Below are 15,538 nucleotides of genomic sequence, written 5' to 3'. Positions count from 1 at the left end.
GATCAAGGAACCCAAATAATACCTTTCGGCTAACCATTTTGGGTGAGGTCCTGGGTTGTTACAACTGGTATCAGAGCGGACTTAGCCCATAATCTATGTGAACTAGGAGATACTGCAACATGAATCTTTGAGGCTGACCACAGACCGATCATGATGTTTGTGGTTAGATTTGAATGGATTTGAATGCTTAGCCTGACGAGGACGTCAGGGCGTGAACGTGGAGAGTATGTGAGGATTTGTGCGGGCATGTATTTAGTCCTACATTGGTTATTTGCTGGATAGATCTTGGGTACTTATACAGGATCAAGAAACCCAAATAATATCTTCTAGTTAGCCATTTTGGGTGAGGTCCTAGGCTATGACAAATGGTATCAGAGCGGACCCAGTACATAACCTATGTAGACAAGGGGATACTACAACACATTCCACATGGCCATCTAATCCTCTTTAGAAGAGGATTAGACTCCCAACCAAATCAACCCACGCCCCATCTCAGTTGGATGAATTGGGGCATGCATGAGGCAAAGAAAAGGAGGGGCTACGCCTCTCCTAATCTTGATAAGGCTGATGGCATGGCCCTTCCTAGTTTTTAGGAAGAGCCACGCCTAGGGTTTTTAAAAGGGTGGGCATGTGGCATGAAAGGGGTGGCTGCACCATATAAAAGGAAAAGCATAAGGTGCCGGCCCCCTATGGGTTCTTTTCTTAGTGTTGGCTGCCTCCATCCTTCTCTTGTCCTTCTCCCATCCGCAAGGGAAAACAAAGGAGCAGCAAGATTGGATCTTCACCCTCCCCTTCTAATCCTTCTTCTTCCATGAAAAGGAAGGAAAGAAAATATTTCTTTCTTCTCCTCTTCCTCCTCTTGGAAGCAATCAAGAGTTGATTGCTTAGAGGAGTTCCAACTATCAAAAGGATATCTGTAAGGGAGCTAGCACTCCGGTGAGATCATGACCTTAATTGATCCAGATCTTCATGTGAATATCCGTAGAGGCCGGACACTTGTGCGGCTTCAAGCAAACCTGATTTTCACGATCATCAGATAGCGGTGAAGATCTACCCGCTTAAAGGTAAAGATTTGATATTTACAATTTATAATTGTAGATCTGAAATTAATCAAGTAATTAATTTTAATCTTTCCTTAGATTTCATAATTTTCTGAGTTAGAGAACTCAGAATTTTTTTGAAATCTACATTCCCTAGGACATTCATACGATGAACAACCCCGCGCGTGTATTTCCGCTGCGATCGTCGCAACGCGTGCGGAGGTAACCCGACAGGTGTATTTGCATATCCTGCGTCCATAAGATAATATTTGCCTCTTGGTGCACAAAAATTATTTTCCAAAGCTGATTCTAGGACCCTTGCATCTAAAGCCAAACCTTCCAAATGGATGGTCAAGATTACATGCTAACATGATATTTTGGGATAAAGTTGTTTTCCAATTTCAATATGGAGGTGCATCTTTCTCTGATATGGGAACAAGTACATGGCACCAATGCAATCCTATAGTAAAAATAATAAGAAAAAAATAATATAATAATTAAAAATATAAAAGAGTTATAATTTTATTATAATATTATTATGAAAGTTAGTGGAAGAGTGACATAATCACATATGAGTTCTATAATTGTATTAAGAACTGCTTGAAAGTGTCGATGAATTGTCTTATCAGTATGTTGAAAATGTTCTTGCAACTTTCGATTACTCATATTTCTTGAAAGTGTATAAATGAAGATTGCAAGTTGCTCTTCCACTATCACACTTCTAGTATCCCTTAAAAGATTCCTTTGTCATAAAAGGTTTACAAGTGTTTAGAAAATAAATGGATCCATATGAAATTCAAATTCGCAACGATCTTCATTCCTTTCAACAATTTCTTTGATCCACAAAGCACCAGTAAGAATAAAAAAATGGCATGGCTTTTTTTCATAATGTTGCCAAGAGAGCAACCCAAGAGGAGAGAGGACGATGAATTGAGTTGCTAAAAATTTTCGGCAAATTAAACTTATCTAAGTGAGTGCAGTTTGTTTCGGTGAATCAGAAAAAGTAAGAGCAGTAAATGAAAATAGTAAATATAACAACATATAATAAAAGATATAGAAAGAGAAGGCGCATTGAATTTTATAATGGTTTGGAGCAAATCGACTCTTACGTCCGCTCCTCAACGATCCCCTTTTAGGAATTTTCACTATGTAGTTTCCTTGATTATAACTAGCTAACTTTCGGGTATTAGCCAAGCCTTTTACAAGAGTTTCCTCCCTGAATCCCTCAACCAGCTAACTTCTCGAGTGTTGGCAAGACCTTCACACGAGTTTCTCACCCCGAAATTCACAATCAGATCACTTCCAGATCTTTGAATAGAAGCAAATAGAGTAGAACCTCTTTCAAGTTTGAATACAATAGGTGTAGCACTCAATAATGAACATTAAAAATACGAGGGAACCCTAGATCTGTAGTCAATGCTTGTTTCCCTCTTAGTTCGTCATGGACTATGGACTTTTTGTGTTTGTTCTTACAAGCTCCTTGTCTTTTTCGTTCAAGTTTGTTCTCTTGTTGTTCTCTTGTTCTTTAAGTACCATACCATAGAAGCTTCTCTTATATAGCCGATGAGTTAATGTAGAAGCTTCTCTTATATAGCAGATGAGTTAATGTAGAAGCTTCTCTTATATAGCAGATGAGTTAATGTAGCCGTTCCTAGCGATTAGAGTCTCCAGTCGTCACATTGAATGCCACAATTGTGCTCAGACGCTGCAGACGACTAGCCATTACCATGTTAGTTTGCTGTAGAGGAGACCAACTTTTTGAACCTGAGAGATGGCTCCTGTTAGACGGATGCCTTTAAGGATGGCTCCGTACCTAAGGAGACAACTCTTGCATTTCAGTCTTTTCGTCCCGTCTCCTGGAGATGACGCTTGGTCTTTCTGCATTAACCCGCTCCTAATTAGCATGAAACAACTCTTTGAATCTCGAGATAACTCCTAGACTGACTTGTTTTCGTTCAGTTCCTGGGAGACGGCTCCTTTCTAGAGACAGCTCCATGAATAATCGGAGTCGACTCTTGTGTTCTATATTTTTTGGAGATGACTCCGATCAAGTTGGAGATGACTCTTGCCTGCTCAACGTTTTTCTTCTATTCTAAGAGACAACTCCATTTGAGTTGGAGATGGCTCCTTGCCTATGAATCTTTACTAAGATTATTGGAAGATAGCTCCTTACTGAGCTTTCCTGCATTGTTGTTCTTTTTTTACTAAGACATTTTCAAACATGTTAGTAACTTCACAAATGTTTTGCTGCCATCAAAATCAATTTTTGGGGATCAACACATGGGCAACATAAAAATATGCTGCTGATTGGAATAACATCATTCAATCATTTTCATCTCTCTTCTTGTTAACATGCTATTGTTCTTCATTAGAGTCTATTATGCAGAGTACCCAAAAAAAAAAAAATCGATACAAAAAAATAAAGACAAAAGCTATAAAAAAAAAAAACAAACTAATGATACTATGTTGGTTAGTCATACATAGAGCTGATGATCATGGGCCGGGTCTCGGGCCTAAACTCTATTAATTTTTAATCAGGCTTTGGGTCAAACCTATAAAAAATTTGATACTTTCTATGCCCATGTTCCGCCCATGATTAGCAATAGTCAGACATGGTATATGCCTTATTCTTATCATCATAAGGTTAAAAAAATAAAATAACAATATCTTAGTTCTTAGCTTGTGGAGGGTACGTAATTTAAAAAAAGAAGCGGAAGACCAAACTTAAAAGAATAGTTTAAAATTGCAGACCTTTTTTTAATTAAGTCAAACAATCTTAAAGACTTCTAACAATTAAAAAATTAAATTTTATTTCCTCTATAACTCCTATCTTTCACCCATCAAGCCGAGTTATTATCTACTTTTAATTGTCGGAACATTCAAAGAGGTAAATGAAAGGGTAGAGAGAGAGAGAGAGAGGAGAGAGAAAGTCAAAGGAGGAAAGAGAGAGAAAATTTTAGTTTATTATCCAAATATAGAATAAGATTATTTATATAAAAAAATTTTCACAATAAGATTTCATATATAATTCGAAATGAATTTTATCTTAAGTTTATAAATCCCAAGTATCCAAACAGATCCTAAAACCAGACAACTAACGCATCTTAAACAGAATCCGATGTGCTCCATCCACACCATCTCCTCATCTGCATTTCTTTTTTATTCTTGTAAAATGATTTTTTACGAAAAATCCATGCATCCACACGGGGGATCGAGTGACGCCCACTCTAGTTTCATGGGGTTCACCCATCACCCCATACATGACGAATTGATGTGATATTCATCCTACCCCTCCCATGCACAATTATTTCCTCCCCGTTGCACCTACTCCATCACTTCATACATGACAAATTGATGTGATATTCATCCGCCCCCTCCCATTCGCAATTATGTCCTCCTCCTTGTTCATCTGCGCAACTCGGCTTTCAGGAATCCATGGATTTATCTGTCTTAGGCTTGCCAGCTTACTCAATATTCAGGCCAACATGTCTTTATTCTTGTCCCTGAAGAAAAATTCCAATTTTCCTAGCCATCATTGAGGGGAAGATTGTGAGAACCGGCTGAGCCGGCCTCAGGTAGGGCCGGTCCGATTGGACCCTACCCAATCTTAAGGACATCTAACCTCTATATTTACCACTAGGCCGGAAATTGGTGCCCTACCCATTTCTATTCCTAATAGAACTTGGGGCTCTCTCTCACCCCATGTTGAACCCACCGAGGGTCATCAGCCACAGCACTCTTTCATCACCCACAACACTCTTTCTCTTTCCCCTATTATTTTCTAATCAGGGCCAATTTAATTGTGTGTAGGTGGTCAGCCATCCAGACCTGGAGGAGACTAACCTAAGGTCCCTCAATTCGCTAAATAAGGTAACCTCTACTGCCTGATTTCATTAATTTATTTATTGAGAAGATATTATGGTTGCAAACTTAGATTTTTGGAAATTAGAAGAATTAGAAAATTAGCAACTAATTAATTATATTAGTGAAAGGGTCGATTTTCAGAATTTATTCAGGCATTAACTTTAGGTCAGCTAGGTGCATTAGATGTGCCTATGGATCAAGCTTAGCATGTTAATTGACTGCACTATTAGTTGAGGTAAGAGTCCTTGTACACAATCACTCACATGGTTATTGATTTTACATATGTTGACTAGTATGATATATTTCACCTCTACATAATTCTTTGTTATGCATTACTTATGAATGCATGCCATGAATAAATAATTTATAAAGAAACTATGACTAAAATAGGGTGGGGGTGTTGGACTTGCTACAATGAGGGTTTACTAGTCACAAGCTATAGCATAACACTCTTATGCTTGCCAATCACAGGCTGAAATGTGACAACCAACCATAAGCTAAAGTGTGGCACAAGTGATGTGAGGACTCACCTAATGAGTGCTGGAGCATGTGGTCATGGTTAAGTCCAATGCAAAAACATAATATTAAGATAATTATGATATAATAATGAGAGGGGGAAAGGAGAGCATTTGGATTTGCCGACAATGAGGGTTGTTAGTCATGGTTTGGAGTGTGGCACTTTGATTTTGATTGCTAGTCACAAGCTGAAATGTGTCACTTTGCTTGCCACACAGGCTTAAGTGTGGTATGAGTGATGTAGAGTTTTTACCTGCCATGGGGTGGAACACGGCCGTGGCTAGTCTAGATGCCAGAAATAAGATGTCGGATCTAGCTTGCTATAATCAGATAATAATAAATAATCTAATTGAGATTGCTGCTGGATGGAGTTGCTGATTTGGTGACACATGAGATCTTTATAAAATAAGGAAATGCTACCTTGGTTATGTTGAACATTTTCTGGACTTGGTAAATATATATTATATTATGAAATTGTCGGCATATGAATCTCATAATAGCTATACTTTGATATTATTTTGGCATTTACATATCTATTAAGAAATTGTTATCTTATTCCTGCCTGTGTGTATGCATGTGTGGGATTCTTATATATTGAGCAGTTAGCTCATATTATTTTTATCTTTTTTTAGAGCTGCAAGAGACTCAGCTTCACTAGGTCAATACTGGATTTTGGAGTGAGAATATTAGTTAGATTTTGTCACTGGTACTAGATGTAACTGAACCCTGTATTTTGCATACTTTTTATGAAATGTCTTGTTTATCTTAATTTCTAACTGCTATCATTAAGTAATTGGTTCGGATCTACAGGCCTTGCGTACTCTTTAGGGGTATATACCCTAGGGAGCATGCAACTGTGTTACGTGCCAAGCCTGGGTGGTGGTTTTGGGGTGACAAAGATCACATTGTGAAAGTTTTGTCAACATAAAAGCAAAAATCTTTCAATATTTATTGAGAAGGTAATAAAGATTTTCAAGTTGCTTCTCTTATTTGTTTTTAAACTTTCGCTAAAACTTTTATGCTTTATTGTTATTTATATTTTTTCCCAATCTATATAAAAATAATTTAGCAATATGAGTGAAATATAATTGCATTATGCAAATTAAATAATGTCATGTCAAAACTTTAACAATGTTTTACAGGAAGATTGCTACAATAATAGAGAACAAACAATTTGACTCGAACTAACTGCCAAGTTATGTAATTTAATGATTTTATCATAGAAAATATGAAATTTATTCCTAAATTATTGATAATCATACTCAGTTGTATTACTATTCGCTAAGGTGCTGCGAGAATAATAATCTCAACTTGATTATGCATTAGGAACTGATTTATTACTAAATTGATTTTTCAGATTCCTAGTGCTCCTGTTTTTTGATTGCTTTTAATCTTGCTACTTGATTGATCTTCTTTTATAGCGTGCTTTTTTCTGCATGATTACTTCTCATTGACTTCCAACATTTGCTAACTACTCATATCAACTATTAGCTCAGATCAATGGACGGGAAACAAAACATTCATATGCTTTCTTTTCCTGATGTATCTAGAAAAGGATTCTGCAAGGGGCAACAGAGCTGAATGGAAAGAGCATTGCTTGTTGGCCCTTTTATTTCCTCGCCTACAAAGCTTGTAGAGTTTGATAATAGATTCTTACTTGCAATTTTAGTCAGAAAAAGCAAAAGATGTCAAGAGATATCCAACAAAATCAACAATATATGCGTTCAAACTTAGAGCGTATTTGGGACCATTTTTTTAAAAAAAATTAGGAACATAGAGTCTGATGCAAAAAAGTTGTTTGGTTATCTTATTTCTATTTTTTTAAGTAACATTCATTATTAAAAATAAAAAAATATGGAAGAAATTTTTTTTCACTTCCACTTTTTCTAAAGTGACCATTTATTGCTCGTTTGGTTCGCGGGAAGCATTTTCCTTCCTAGAAATATGATTTCTGGGAAACAAATTCCTAGGAAGAGGATGCCTAGGAAAGTACTTTTGGTATGTTTGGTTGACCATGGGAAAGTGACAAATTTCCAAGGTGCTTATGTTTGGTTGGTCATCCACTTTTTTAGAAAAGTTATATATAATTTTTATTATGCCCTTAGGCTTCCTTTTGTGCATCCAAACTCCCTTTGGCATCTCAACTTCCTCTGGCGTCCCAACTCCATTTATTTTGCTTCTATCTCAACTCTTTCTGACTACTCCAGCTACCTTCCGTCCCACCATCGTTTTGCTCTTTACTCCTTTGGTGCCACTCTCTTCATCACCCTACGCATTTTTATCAACTATCTCCTCACTTCACGCATTCCCCTCTCTGCTGTTACCGGCCTCTTTGTCCTCAATGCCTACTTCATCTCCAACACCTCCATCGAGACCCTCATTGCCTGTGTCCTCTGCTCCCTCTCCTGCTCCTCCCCTATCCCAATCCGCGCCTTCTCCAACTAGCCCCATGCAATGGTTGCCAGCTTCACCAAGTCTGAGCGCATCCTCAAGTGCCTATTCCTCTACCATCTCCACCTGTAGCATCCTTTTTCTTAGTTCTATTGTTAAGAAATGATAAAGACTACCAAATATGTTTCCCTTATCAAAAATATGAAAAACATAGAAACAAAATTTTTGTTTCTATTTTTTTTCTTAAAAAGAATAGTGATAGTGATGCCAAACGCAACCTTAGCATTTACGGAGTTGCATGTTGAATTCATAACTCGAATTGGTATGCGAAAGATCACTTCTAAACCATGCTTTTTAAATATTTGACTGCACTTCAGCAACTGGAGTTTAATGAAGTGTTTTAGAACTAATGGGAGAATTGAAGAAATGGAAAGCACTAAAGGACTTGTTTGGCAACATGGTCATTTTTGTTTTTTTTTATTTCTTTACAAATTAGTGAAATATCATATGAAAATTGATGCTAAAGATAGCATTTGCACATAACTTCTGTTATGCCTACCTTTATTTTCACTCTTTTCTAAAAGCAAGAAATATTAGCTATTAAATGCTTTATAAATATTTTACAAATAATATGAAGATCAGAAGGGCCTTATCACACATGATGTTGCTCAGCCTAGTTCATTTTTCTTCTTGGGAAGAGGAGGATGCAGAATTTTTTGTGAGATAGATGATGAAGGTCATTTAACCAATATCTTTTGGTTTGACATTGTATTGACTGTCAAATTTTGGGTGGTGTGGTAGTCTTTGAAAGCCCCTACTGAAGAAATAGTTATTCCATGCCCTTCATCCCATTCATTGGAGTGAATCATCATCGAAGTACCAATTTATTTGATTGCGGGTATAATTCAGTTAAGTCTGTTTCAATGGTTGCTATCTGTATTTTTTTTTTGGGGGTATATATGGGGGTCTTGAAGAACCAAAGCAAAAAAAAGAACAGGGAAAAGGCAATGCACTAGAAGTCCCCTAATTCTGTCATTACTGATAGCGATCATATTATGCGCAAAGCAATTAAAAGATTGCTGCTTGAGAAAACTCCTCATTTGTGCACTTGGGATATTGAGAAAAATATGGAAGCTACATGAAGGGATTTGTTATAGAACAATTCCAGTCTTGCATGTTCTATATATTAACACCAAGTGGATCCGAAAAGGCCAATACTATAACTCCAGATCTTACCACCTTTAATTGATTTTGATTTTGCCAATGATACAAGAAGAAGATTTGTTATGCCAATGGAGGCTGTAAGTTATATAAAGAAGCAAGGAGGTAGTTATTGATAATGGAAATGGGATGTACATATTGGACATAGAAAAGTTGTCCTAAGTAATAGAACCACTACCTAATTCTTGAATTTCGGAGATTGAGAGGAACTTCGTCTCTTTTTGAATCAATTGATCACGTTATCAAAGAGTTGTCGATGCTATTTTACTGACCAGCTACTCAAATGATTTAGTACATGATGTTAATTTTCATGGAGAAGTTAAATCACTTTAGAGTAATAACAGCAGTGAAACCAAAATTTGCATTAGCTCTTATGGTCTATCTACATGTCCATGTATACTTGCCAACGGATTCAGATAATTCCTGGATTTGGTTGTATGTATTGCATCATGATGATAATCATGATGGATTAAAATATTGCTTCTAATAAATCTTTCATCATTGTATTGAAAGTAAACCCATGACAACATGTTTTTTGTATTCCTTCATTTTAACACGTTGTACTTGTGGGGGTTTATCTGCACCTTAAAATATGTATGCTAATCAAGAGGATGCCTTTGGTTTTCCTTCATTTCTCCTGCAAATGTGTTAATAGTATGTCTAGATTTTGCTTTGCTGGAAGATAAGTGGTTGCAGAGTGAAGTCAAGAGTAATGAGAAAGCATATTATTCACGCTCAATATGGTACTTGAACAGTAATAATCTACAACATCCATTCTGGATTTAATGTAACAATAGTCTATTTTATCTAGTTTGATACGTTGTATAAAGAGTTACATCAAGGTATGCTATTTCGGTAACACTTCTGTTACGCCCCGAACCCAACATCCAGGTCGATCACGTGACACGGCCGCATAAGCCCTAGACTGATGCCCAAGAGATTATGTAAGGCCTAAGATGAACAAATATCTATTAACAATGGTAATTAGACAAATAATTCAAATAAATAAATCCATCATATTCAAATAATCCATCTAGTTTAATTACATGATCTTCAAAGGTTCATCGGTATCAGAAAATGAACTAACTTATAACTTTGATGCTCGAACTTCATGCCCAACCCATCCAAAACTGCGCATCCTGTGACTCTGAAAGAAGAAGCAAAGAAGTACTGTGAGCTTTACAGCCCTTTAAGAATCCCACATACTCACACTAATATAAATATAATAAATTTAAATAAAGATTAACTATAAACCATATCAAAATAAAGATAAAAATTATAAAATCTCACACCAGCTCCATAAAATCAATGTAAATTTGCATCTATAAATATATGTCATCACAAACTTATAACCTATTCCAAAAAACATGTAAAATATTATCATACAGTAATTTTATATTTTTAATCTTTTATTTTTGTCCAAATTTTCGATCAACCATTATCATTCTGATTTAGACCATTCATGGTCACGCTTCAGCCCGTAACTGGCAAACCATAATTTCACGCTTCGGCCCGTGGTGGCAAACCAAAATATCCGCACTTTGGTTCACAGTGGCAAACACCATTTATGATTCCTATAGTTAATATACTGTACTCTAAGCTTCACAAAGCTGAAGATCTTCCCAAAAAAAAAGATATTGCATTAATTTAATGGATCTTGCTGCACTTTTAGGTTTTATCCAAGAAGCGTCGATAAGTCCTGTGATTGGTTCAACTAGTACTGATAGTATCCTTTGTGAGCTTTTTATAAGTTTTAAAATTTTCAATTTGTTTATGACATTGTTACAGTGTTAAACACCATCCATCTCTGTCCTGACAGTGAGTTTTATTCATAGGATATATTCAGGTCAAATAAATAATCAAATCAGGGCATATTAATAAACTGATAATTACAAAGATATTAATAGATAATATTAATTTTTACCCAGTAAAAATTAATTCTACAGATTCTTGATTTTTATGAGTCCTATAGTCAGTATGTTGTATTTTGAACTTCACAATGCTGAAGTTCTTTTATAAAACCAGATATTGCATTAATTCAATAGAACTTACTGCACTTTAGGTTTTATGACAAGCATAATTTGATCAGGTGTTTTCTTTAAATATAGAAGTTGTTTATGATGCTGAAATGAAATATACTCCAATTTAACATGCCTATTAGGTCAATGACTCATTTAGTCCTGTCCTTCTTAAGGAAAGCAACAATGACTCTAGCAATGAGGGATATTGAAATGTGATTGTTCCTCGGTATGTAAGACTTTTGGATCGAAGACTGTTAATATCCACTAATGTTTAGAAGAGAACTAATTCCTATCGACCCATGGCTGCAATATCATCAACATTAATTAACTGGTTATATGAAATGAGAATGTAATTAAGCTTTTCACGTGATTGATCATGAAACATGCAGACTGATTCTTCAATACATTTACCAACTGAGAGAAAACAGGTGGCCTAGCGCACAAGGCTCTCATCATTGCAAAATTTGAGAAAGTTAGATATGTATAGTCTTACCCCTGCATATCGCGAGAATGTTTCTGTAATTCTACTTGTGACTTACAGGTTACAATGGAGCAACCTTATTATTGCGGGGTTTCACTCCGGCAACAACCTGCACACCGGCCGAGCAGGAAAAGCGACTGCGTCCCTCCCGAGATATTGTCCGGCCTGGGATTGCCGACGGCACGCAGGTACTGCCCCTGGACCGTACGGCGCGGGGGTCCGCGGAGGTGCTGCCCCACCCTCATGGTTTTGTCCTTCAAAAGGCGCCTCGCGAGGAAAGATTTTAGGCCTCCTCATTATAAGGCACAAACCTTTTCGCTGATTAGCCGATGTGGGACTAAAGTTCGAAACCCCATCCCACAACACAGCCCCCCTAGCGGGAAGGTCTGTGCGCGGCCGGGGCTCTCCTTCTAGCGCCATCTATTGCGCGGTTTCACTCCGGCAACAGCCCGTACACCGGCCGAGCAGGAAAAGCGACTGCATCCCTCCCGAGGTATTGTCCGCTCTGGAATTGCCGACGGCATGCCAAGGGGGCCGCGGAGGTACTGCCCCTACCCTCACGGTTTTGCCCTTCAAAAGACGCCTCACGAGGAAAGGTTTTAGGCCTCCTTATTATAAGGCACAGATATTTTCGCTGATTAGCCGATGTGGGACTAAAGTTCGGAACCCCATCCCATAACACTTATTATTACACCAAGGCTCACTCTTTATTTACTAATAGTGCACTAGCTATCAAAAATACACATTTTGACTTAATATCTATGTGTCAAACATTGCTACCAGTTCAACCAAATACATGTCCATGTGAAAGCATTCCTTCCAATACTTGTTAAATTTTTCTTGTATCTTTAAGGCCATCATCATCACAATTGCATTTGAACTCCTAGATTCTTCAATCAAGAGCATATGTATTCTCCAAATTTTATAAAAATACAAATTTGTAGTTGAATTTTTTGTTTGTGAAAACAAATTCAGTTATATGATAGAAAACCTTTAAGAAGTTACAAATAATAATGCCTTAAGACCAATCTCCCTCAGTTAGTGCATCTTCAAAATTAGGATCCTCGGCCATAAGTTGCATAAATACATTCTTGAATTGTATAGTATCATTTAACATAAGATACTTAGAATTCCAATGAGTAGGTACATCTATGCATATCCTTTTCTTACCATTTATCTTGAATTGTTTCACATTTTCTATAAACAATTTCAACCTTGCTTGAGATGATTTTATATATTTAACAGCCTTATGGATCCTATGAATAGCACCTTTCACTATCTTCAACCCATCCTTCACAATCAAATTAAGAACATGTGCACAGCAACGCACATGAAAGAATTTACCATCCAAAAGTAATTTTTTTCTAAATTGTTTTTGAAGTTCCGTTGCTATAATTGTATTTACTGACAAATTATCAAGGATGATTGAACCCAACCTTCTCTCAATATTCTAAGATAAAATATACCTAATGACTAAGCCAGTATGTGGTGAAGGAACCAACTTAAAATTAATAATATGCTTTTTAAGTTTTCGATCATTAGTGATATAATGTGGAGTAAGACACATATATCCCAATGTCTGATTTGATGTCCACAATTAGATATTAAGTTGATTCTTCCATAATTCATCTTGAACAAATCTTCAAGTCTTCGTTTTTATTTTTCATATATTTTAAAACAGTCAGAAGCCAATGTTATCCTTGAAACAATATGAAATTCTAGTCTAAAGTTCCTAATAAACATCTGAAAAGCTAGATGTTTAACTGTTACAAATGGCAACTCTTGTAGAATTACCATTCTTGCGAGGTCCTCATGGCTTCTTTCTTGATCAAATGAATAGGAAGTTAACTCGTTCAATGCAACACTATCTATTGGAGTCACAGTGCCTATTAATATTTTCTTTTTTCTATCAAGATTTTTTTTGCCTTACAGTTATTTGTATGTTTGTGAAGACGACTTGTCCCATTTTTAGGATCGGCTGAAAAATAAAATAGCAATAATTGCATTTAGCCTTGTCTTTTTGGTTTTCTACCTCAATATTCACTACAAATGAATATTTAAAATAAACTAATCCTATGTAATAAAAGCAGGAGGGCAAATGATATGATCCATTTGTAAGCAAGCATACTAAAAAGTCCGCTAGCATCAAATCTCTACCAACTATCAAGTATTGAAAAATAGAAATTTCAGCCACATTATACACTGGTTGTATATAACTTACAGCACCTACTAGTTTTAAGTGTTTCAATTGTGCACTAGTTTATCTTTGTATGAGTTTTCATGGATATATAAATGTATACACCCTATCGTAACACCTAACTCAAATAGTGCGAGATATTATAAATGTGACTACCAGGCTTTCTTTTTCTGATCATATAGTGCATTAATTAAAAAACTTCTCAAAGTTTCAGAGGATCAAAACTCATAATTATCACCAAAATCCTAAGCCAAAGCTGCAAAAACATGGCCAAGTAAAATTCATCTGCACCTTGGATTGCAGAAATGTGACAATTCCTTCACACTATGTTTTCACTTCTCATAACCAAAATCCAGGAAAATAAATATAAGTTGTCATCTAAAGAGCAATTAATCTAGAGAAGGGGACAAGACCTCCTTAATCAATCTGCACACAACATTTTCTCTACAATTGATGGCAGTCAAACATGCAGTGGCAAATGAGAACACTTCAAGATGATGTTGTCATAGCATGTCACAAGTTAAACTTCAAACACAGCCAATATTATTGTCACGGAACAATTAACCAATCATGCAAATAGAACAAATTACCTAGAAGGAGATGTCTCATTCCTCCCATAGGAAAAAAATGCATTCACACAGAAAGTCAGGTGGAAAACAGAGCCAAGACCGGCACCTAGAAGCCCACTTACGCATTTCATCAAATAGTCAAAAATATCTAAAAAAATGCTGAAACCTAGGGTTATACAAGGACCCAAACTGGAGTAATATCTTGAGGAGGAAGACTTAGGGTTTCGAAGAATCGAAGAAGGGAGGAATATCTAGAGGAGGAGGAATCGAAGAAGAGAGAATGAAGGATAATAATGGAGGGCAAGTTGCAGATTTAGGGTTTCGGAGGAGGGAGATACTTTAGGAGAAGGGGCGAAGCACGTCGGAGAGACTTGCTAAATCGCTGCAGGCTCTACGGTTTTGGACGAGCATGAAGGGAGAGATCGATCCGGAAAGGAAGGGTTTTCTCTAGGGTTCCTCCGCCTCAGCACTCAGGTGAGAAATGGAGAATCGGGAGTTGGGAAAGAATGGGGTAATGGATGGGCTAACAGAGATTACGAATGGGGTGATGGATCCCCTTCGAAAGAGAGTGAATAGGATTATGGGTCTGGCTAGCCTGGGCTGAAAGCTTAATCAAGCAATGAATGGGTTAAGGGCATGAGGACTCCTCACGGAAGCCGACTGTCTGAGCGATTTTTTCTGTGAGTTGCGGCTGCGGCCTGTGGGCCGCGGGTCTAAATGGGTAATCTGGGTTCAGGTCGGATTGAATCAAGTCGTTAGATAAATAATCCAAAATTGACCCCAAAAAATGGGTCGGGTCGGTTCCAGGTCGGGTCCAAATTGGGTTGACCCAAATCTGACCAAAAAAATAGAATGGTCCAATTTTAGAACCTAGCTCAGACCTATAGGTCCTCTAAAACAGATCAGGTTGGATTTCTATCATTAGCCTTGGATTTTTCGTTTCTTTTATCCTTACAACACTTCACATCTATTCATAAAAGGTGTCATGCTTGCACATCGCCTTTTCCCGGGTGCATTATTATGCAGGTGAGGTTGCTTCCAATAAAAAAGTAACACGTATGACAAACAGATATTTCTATCCACATATTAAGCGGAAGACGTTGCCTTTTCGTCACTTGCAACTCTATATAAATACAAAGATCAAGCTTAATTGAGTTGATCAGTATATATGCTTAAGAGAAAATATTCTCATAACTATTAACAAACTCGTTGCTCAAAGAGAAATTTGGGTCGGCTTG

General features: G+C 36.9%; 1 long non-coding RNA gene across 1 annotated transcript; it reads right to left on the bottom strand.

Moving 5' to 3' along the window:
- Positions 1–9,730: 9,730 nt before the first annotated feature.
- On the bottom strand, positions 9,731–15,064 carry LOC103715393. The gene is made up of 3 exons (XR_605377.4): positions 14,322–15,064; positions 10,079–10,179; positions 9,731–9,983 (listed from the first exon to the last, which is right to left on the bottom strand). It is a non-coding gene; the product is annotated as an uncharacterized LOC103715393 (long non-coding RNA).
- Between the last annotated feature and the right edge of the window lie 474 nt (positions 15,065–15,538).

The sequence above is a fragment of the Phoenix dactylifera genome, unplaced genomic scaffold (assembly GCF_009389715.1).
Source record: "Phoenix dactylifera cultivar Barhee BC4 unplaced genomic scaffold, palm_55x_up_171113_PBpolish2nd_filt_p 000112F, whole genome shotgun sequence".
In the NCBI taxonomy this organism is placed as follows: domain Eukaryota; kingdom Viridiplantae; phylum Streptophyta; class Magnoliopsida; order Arecales; family Arecaceae; genus Phoenix; species Phoenix dactylifera.
Note: the sequence above shows the minus strand (reverse complement) of the source record. Positions and strands in the feature narration are given on the sequence as shown.